The sequence below is a fragment of the Sinocyclocheilus rhinocerous genome, unplaced genomic scaffold, assembly GCF_001515625.1.
Source record: "Sinocyclocheilus rhinocerous isolate Xijiao unplaced genomic scaffold, SAMN03320098_v1.1 scaffold4497, whole genome shotgun sequence".
In the NCBI taxonomy this organism is placed as follows: Eukaryota; Metazoa; Chordata; class Actinopteri; order Cypriniformes; family Cyprinidae; genus Sinocyclocheilus; species Sinocyclocheilus rhinocerous.
In genome coordinates, this window is record NW_015656215.1 from 38,595 (window position 1) to 46,043 (window position 7,449).

Here is a 7,449-nt window from a genome sequence, read left to right on the forward strand (position 1 = left end):
GTCTGTGTGTGTCTAGCTAGTACCGGAGTTCATATACAGTGTTTATAAGCATGACAGATTAAAAGTTTCCTCACAATAACTATCAGAGGAAGTAGTGCTGTAGTGATGGGAAGTCCGGTTCTTTTCCGCGAAACGGTTCTTTCGGACAGTTCGTTTCAAAAAAACCGATTCATTTGTTATTATACGCCCTAACGTGATGACGTAATGATATCAAGTCTGTCCTCCTGGGCCGGGATGATCTAACACAGTGATCTTCACTATTTTTTTCACGAGAGCCGCACTTATAGGACAAAGTTAATAGGAGAGCCACTTTTACTACAAAGTATGAAAAGTTACATCCAGTCATAAATAGCATGTCTGCTTCTCAATCTGTCATCCCTGAACATACAATATGCAATGCAATATCAGCTCATCGGTTCTCAAATCGGACGCGTCCTAAAGAAACGGTTCTCGGTTGAGTGTACCGGTGATCCTAAAACCGATGCAACCGGTTCTTGACTCGAAAACGAGAACCGCTCCAGCAGTGGGAATGTACGTTCGTTATCCGGCTCGCTGCACACTTGCTGCTTTTCATCATCAGCTCTCTCTTCACAGCAGTTCAGTCAGTGTACTGTTTGAGTAAATGAATTACTCCGGGATACTGGTTTATTTCGACTCACAGGGAGTGTCAGCCAGATTAAAAAAAGTGAATAATTTAATTAATTTGTGGATTAATGCTTACTGGTCTCGCGAACCGTTTCAAATGATTCAGACCGATTGGGTGAACTGGTTCAACCGGTTCACTAAGAAGAACCGGTTAAATCGAACGATTCGTTCGCGAACCGGACATCACTAGTACACAGATCCAAAGGCGTCATGTCCATTCAAAGTGTTTTCTTCACTGGCTCGCTGCCTGAATACCTCTTTCAGGCGAATTATCTCGTCCGAAACAACGAAGTGCAAATGTGTGAACGAATCTGTAAGATATTCATTTCATAGTGTTGTCAGGGAAAAACACGGATTCAGTTGGTTCAACTCAAAAGTTTATTAAAGTCTCACACAAAACACGGCTAAGGCAGAAGGCCAGGAGCCGTAATCCAGGGCGGAGGATGTAGACAGGAAGAGAGGAGCAGTTCAAACGAGCATCCAGACACTCCACAAGGCAGAGAGGGAAAGGCGTGGAGAGATCAGCGCACAGAGTCCCAGCGTCAGTGCTGACGCAACGTCAGAGTGGGGAGTTCCCTGTTGAGCACGCAGAGAAGGGCCGGGGTACAGAAGCCTAATACACGGCTCAGGTAACGCCAGGGCAGGAACTGAGGAACAGAGATCTGGAGAAACGAGAGGCAAAAGGCAGAGCAAGAAAAGAAGTCAATGGCAGGACTTTTACTTTCTGACCCCTGGACTTTACACCTCTGCCCTTTTCTTATTTAAGAATATATCAATCAGTAATCATGATTATTCTATCTATTGAAGAAAAAGTATTTCTGTAACCATTACTCTTTATCGTTCTGTATTATTATAAAATAATTTTTAAGAACTTTTTTTTCTTTCAGAAAGCTATCTATTCTTGTTGCTTCTATCAAGTATGTAAGACTTTTTCCACTTGAATTTTAATGTTTTTTTATTTTTGTGCCTATAAAATAAATTAATAAACCAATACTCTCCTATTCAGTTAAAATAGATGAGTGATTGATGATTTAAAAAGAAATAACACATTCACATTGTATTTCCACATAAATTTCCTTTGCAGGTTATGTCTGTCTATAGCCCCTTTTGCACCGCATAGTTGGACAAAGGGTTCAAATGAACGTCAATGTATTCTGCAATTTTTAAATTTTTTTGCTGCCACAGTCTGACACGATGGGGTGTCCGGGAGGCATAAAAGGGGTCAGCCATTTGTCACAGGGTTTGTGGATTTTGTGCAGCAGATAGATTCGTCTCGGTCTTGGGTTGAGTTTCCCTTTGAGGTATTCTGTTGAAAAAAATCACTTTGGTCACGTGTGTGGTACGTATGATAAAAGGCGGCCATATGATTTCTTTGAGTGTGTATGTGTCGTGTCCTGGCCACACGACAGCGCTCGAATGAACACAAGGGATTTAAATATTAGTCCATTTATTCTAAGCGAGTGCAAGCAGCACTTTAAAAATTTAACATAAATATAGTCGTTTTTCCTCTGGTGATTTGTATTTGTTGTCATTGTACACTACTTAGCATGTCTTAAAACATGGTGTCGACTACCCAAAATGCAATCCGCAATGACGTAGTTTCCCAAGCTCTATACTAAATTATGCAGTATATAATATGCATGTTGTCTTAAACTTACTGCTGCTAGGGGTAGCCCAGTGCTGTCAAAAGACCCCGTACTTCGGTACCAAGTCGGTTCTAAAAAATGAAAACGTTACGGTACCAGGTTTTTTTAAGTACACAGCAAAATCCCTGGTGTTAAATTAACACTGATCGGTGATCTGTGTCTATATGGGTCGACACTAATGCCGAGTTCACACTGCACGATTTTCAAACTCATCGGATCGCCGTTGTTTTCACACTGCGTGACTATCTGAAGTAGCAGTCAGTTGCTGCTGTGTTCACATTGCACGATGGATCAGCGACAGGGGGTTTCACATTGCATGACTTCACAATAGGAAGAATCGCAGACAGCTCTGTCTGGTGCAGGGTTCACGAGCTTTGGGCTCTGCTCTCACGGAGAATATTTATATATATAGCATATTTTATTTTAGATCAACTAGAAACAATGTTTAATTTATAGTTTTATTTTGAACTGTAAGTCAATAACAATTGGCCGAAGCCAGAGCCAATGGTGAAAGTCTTTGTGCCTCGGCATAAAAGTAACACTGAAGCAGTGTTAAAGTTAATGAGGTAATTAGGTGATTAATTAATGATGATTGACCATTATTGAAGACACCTGATGTTAACAAACAGAATCACCAAAGACGAAAATCACAATTTCTATGTCACCATTATAGTGGTCAGTGTTTACTTTAGTTTGGATCTTGACCCTTAAATTGCTAATATTAGATTTTGTTTGGCTGCGGTAACTGAGTTAAAACAGCCAGACAAACCAGCGGAAAGGTGATCATGTGGTGTTGATTATGTTTTAAACTAATCATCATGTAGTGACCGAGTTATGTTTTTTTTTAATGATTATGTCAACAAATCATGGAGATCAGTGTTTGCTTTAGTTGGGCTCTTGACCTTTTTAATAGCTTAAAGTAGATTGCTTTTAAGCAGTTGCAATATTGCTTTATAACAAACGTCTGTATGTTTGCACATAACTTCATAAAAAGCTTGAGGAAGCAGCTTAATTCCAACTAATCTGATATAATCTCATCTAAATTAATGTGGCAATGAGACCAGAACTCGTGTCATGTGTAGCCTGGTCAACGGATTCACATATTGATCAATAATATAACATTTAATATATTATATTAAATAATAAATATAAAATAATATAAAAATGTATTCATGATACAGTGTACACAGTAAAAAACGCAGTGTCAATTTAACACTTAAAGTGTTGATTTTAACACTACTAAAGATAATATATGGTCCCAATCTGTCTAGTGTTAAAAGTACACTGTTCGTAGTGTTGAATATTTAGTGTTAATATAGCACCTTACAGTGTACAAAAATTACACTCCAAGTGTAAAGTGTTACACTTGCTATTGTTGTTCAAATTTTACACTATGGGGTATTTAACACCCCTGGTGTTGTTTTAATCCTTTAAGTGTTATTAATAAAGTATTCTTTTCAGTGCAAACAAAAAAATGCTATTGTATGGTGTTAATGTACAAGATTAGACATAAAATCAAGAGTCTTCAGACAGATGTATAAATTTCAACTTTTATTTAACAAATGGGCAAAGTGGCAACTTTAAAATATATATCAGAAGTTAATTAGTCAGTCACATTCATTAAAGGGGTCATGTGATGTTGCTAAAAAGAACATTATTTTGTGTATTTGGTGTAATGAAATGTATTTATGTGGTTTAACGTTAAAAAAACATTATTTTCCACATACTGTACGTTTTTGTTTCTCCTCTATGCCCCGCCTTTCGATTTTTACAAAGCTCATCAGTCTGAAAAGCGAGGTGTGCTGTGATTGGTTCACACTTAAGCCTATGGCGAATGGAAGTTTTTAAACGCGCTCTAATTTCAGAGTTTTGCATTAGATAACGTCAATCAAATGACTGGTAAATGTTCCGCGTTATGCCAGCTCTGTCTGCAGAGAAACTGCTTGTTTGCAGCGGGCGAGACAGACACTTCAACACGGTGTTATGCGTCACAAAAACGAAATTGTTAGCGCGTAATGTTTAACAGTCCCACTATTACCGTTTCAAAGCATGGAAACTGCGAAATGCCAAACTCAATGCTTTCAAAAACAAATATAAATTTACCATTTGATGAATTCTCTCATTTGAGAAGAAATGTGGTTGCTTCAGACTTCAGTGCCAGACTCATAGTAAAACCAGGCCTCGGCGGGAATGGAGGCTAGAGGCTCTGTCAGCGAACTGAAATGAAAGAAGCTAAAAGCATATGTAACATAAATTGTAAGCACATTCCAAAAAGTTATTTTACACGTAACATTAATCACCTTTTTTCAGGAAATCGAACCGGCATGAGAAACTTTCACACTCTTCTGTAACTTAACGTTACATCTCTGCACCTCACGAACACGAACTTAACACTAAACCTGACAAAAACACGCGCAGTTAGTAATCTCTAAATGTGTTCACCACCAATCATATTTTGAGTAAAATTATCAACAAAAATGTTGTTGATAATGTGTACTTTTATAAAGAGAAAAGCAATCCAACTTACATCTCGGTCGCTTGAAGAAAAAATGGCATCGTCGCATTGCGAGGCAGCAGTCATTGAAGGGCAGAGTCCAAACAATTCTGCAGGTTTTTTATTCCGCACTTTTAGAGTAAAAGTGAAATTACACCATATAACAACACTGAGCATGAGTACTGTTTAACACTGTAGATTGTTAATTCAACTCTTTGGGAATTAATAACTTTTAACACTGCAAATATTACACTGCTGATTTTACTGTGTAGGTAGCTTCACTGATTATAACGGGAAACGGTTATTGCTCAAATCCACCAGAATGCAGTAAGATCTCGTACACTGATGATGAGCGATTCAGAGACAAACTGCAGCTGGACCATCAGACTGGAGATCTGACCATCAGCGACGTCAGGATCCCAATCTCTGGAGATTATCAGATGAAGATCACCGGCAGTAAAGAGACAAACCTGAAGATCTCACCATCACCAACTCCAAAAGCACCGACTCTGGAGTTTACAAACTGCAGATCAAGAGCAGCATTAAAGTCTCTTACAAGAAATTCAACGTTCTTGTGTGGCGTGAGTAGCTATCAAAGTATATTGATAACTGTATCGATGTTCACATTCACACGTTTCTTCTCCATGTTTCTCTCGCTGTGGCAGTGAACACACTGCGATATACAGCAGGAGAGTCTGTCACTCTACAAACTGATGTTCCTGAGCTGAGGAGTGATGACAGGATACTATGGAAGTTTAGCGATAAAGACTCTTTCATAGCTGAAGTCAACCGAGCCAGCCGTCAGACCACATTATATGAAGGAGATCTGACCATCAGGAACATCAGCAGAGCTCATTCAGACGTCTATACACTTCAAATCACCAGCGGCAAAAAGAGCACATGCTAGAGATTCATGCTTATCGCCCACAGTGAGTAACTCAATTCTATTTATCACAGTTTGGATGATTTTAGTGCTATCATTACAAGATAAAGATGCAAACAACTCCAGAAGACAGAAAAAAATATTATGTTCGCAAATTTACATTGCTGCATCAGAAATTAGGGGCATTTTACAGTAAAGTGCAATAACGTGGAAAAACTTTAATTTTATTTGAATACATTTATGCTATTAATCTAATTTATAAAGCATGACAAGAAATTAAACATTTACTACGGTATGACCAGCAAAGCAAAATTATACCATAAAAGTGGGTTTACGTAGTTGTTAAAAAGTATAATGCTGCAAAGAGGTGATATAAATGTACACAGGGATCTTCTGCACAGAAAAAGACGAAAGGCAGGTTTTGCTCCAAACGTGTACAGTTCTTTCTCATGTGCAAAACGAAAATCCATCAACTTAGAGTTAATTTTGTTCTAACATTCATGTTGTACTCTTCTGTGTGGTGCTGGGATCAAATTAAAGAGAAGACTGAATCTGAAACGGAGGGAGGTTCAGTCACGCTACACAACAATACTGAAATAAAAAGATGATCTGGTGCTGTGGACAGTCTCATCGCTAGAGGAGAAATAAATGAAGCATGTTTCTGTACATATGATGGCTCTGAAGGGAAACTCAGAAACAGACTGAAGCTGGATCATCAGACTGGATCTCTGACCATCACAAACAGCACAACTGAACACAACGGGTTTACAAACAGTTGGTATAATGACAAAACTGAAAGTTTAGGCAGTAAAAAGGAGAGAAATAAGGAAGAAGGAAGATTTTACCTATTTAAGTTTTTTTCTCTAAGAGATATGGCTAAGCAGGTGTCACTTGCGGGTGATTCTGTAATAGACTCATAAACCCAGTATTAGACTGTTAGCTAAACTAGCAGGGACACACCAGATACCTCATCAAAAGAAAAAGAAAAAGAAACAGTGGGAATTGTTCCTAGTTCTATCTTGGCCTACATTGTGTTGAACAGTAGCTGCCCTTCAATGTATTAGGCCTGGCACTGAGGAGTGAGGAGAAGTAGAGAGGAAACAGGGATTAGGCTACTAATAACCTGTATAACTCAAACAAAATGGGTCCTAATAGCTGTAGGAAATTAAAAGGAAAGTAAATATTAAATTTTTTTTTTATTTAATTCAATCTCAAATTTAATAAAAATCAATTTAGCTGAATTGGTACATTTGTGCTCTTGTCTACCGCCCATGGTTAGCCCACAGAGACGTCAATCCCACTTCTGACACCATTTGTAGTGCGGACGTTCTTGGCAGTGGCAAAGTAGGCGGCAAAAACAAGCAAAAAACTCTGAAGTCTCTTGAGGTTGCTTTAATTGTCATTTCAGGCATGCATCAAGCATTGGAACAGAAGTCATCCAATGTGTTTCCAAACAAAAAAAATACAAACAAAACCAAAAGAAAACTTACACAGGAGATTGGCCCTTCACATAAAGAGAGCATTGGCCACTAATCCAACTAAGATTCAGTTTTGTCCCTCTCTCCCCTTTCTTTACCAAACAGTTAGACTTTTATAAGAGAGGCTCCTCCCCTCAAATTCAAACAGTCCAGTGATAATTCTATTTCACTTACGATCTAATTAGCCCAAACTTCACTTGAAAAATGTTCATGATCTTCAACATCATCATACAAACATTGACATTAGCATCTTCTTTAATACACACTATTTTCCATCATGAAACCCAATGTGCATTTTAAAAG

The 7,449-nt window shown here is 38.3% G+C and overlaps 1 long non-coding RNA gene across 1 annotated transcript; it reads left to right on the forward strand.

The window, feature by feature from the left end:
- Nucleotides 1-204: 204 nt before the first annotated feature.
- LOC107719907 (uncharacterized) lies at nucleotides 205-6,663 on the forward strand. Its single transcript, XR_001637561.1, has 3 exons — nucleotides 205-214; nucleotides 1,453-1,457; nucleotides 6,489-6,663. It is a non-coding gene; the product is annotated as an uncharacterized LOC107719907 (long non-coding RNA).
- The last annotated feature ends 786 nt before the right edge of the window (nucleotides 6,664-7,449 follow it).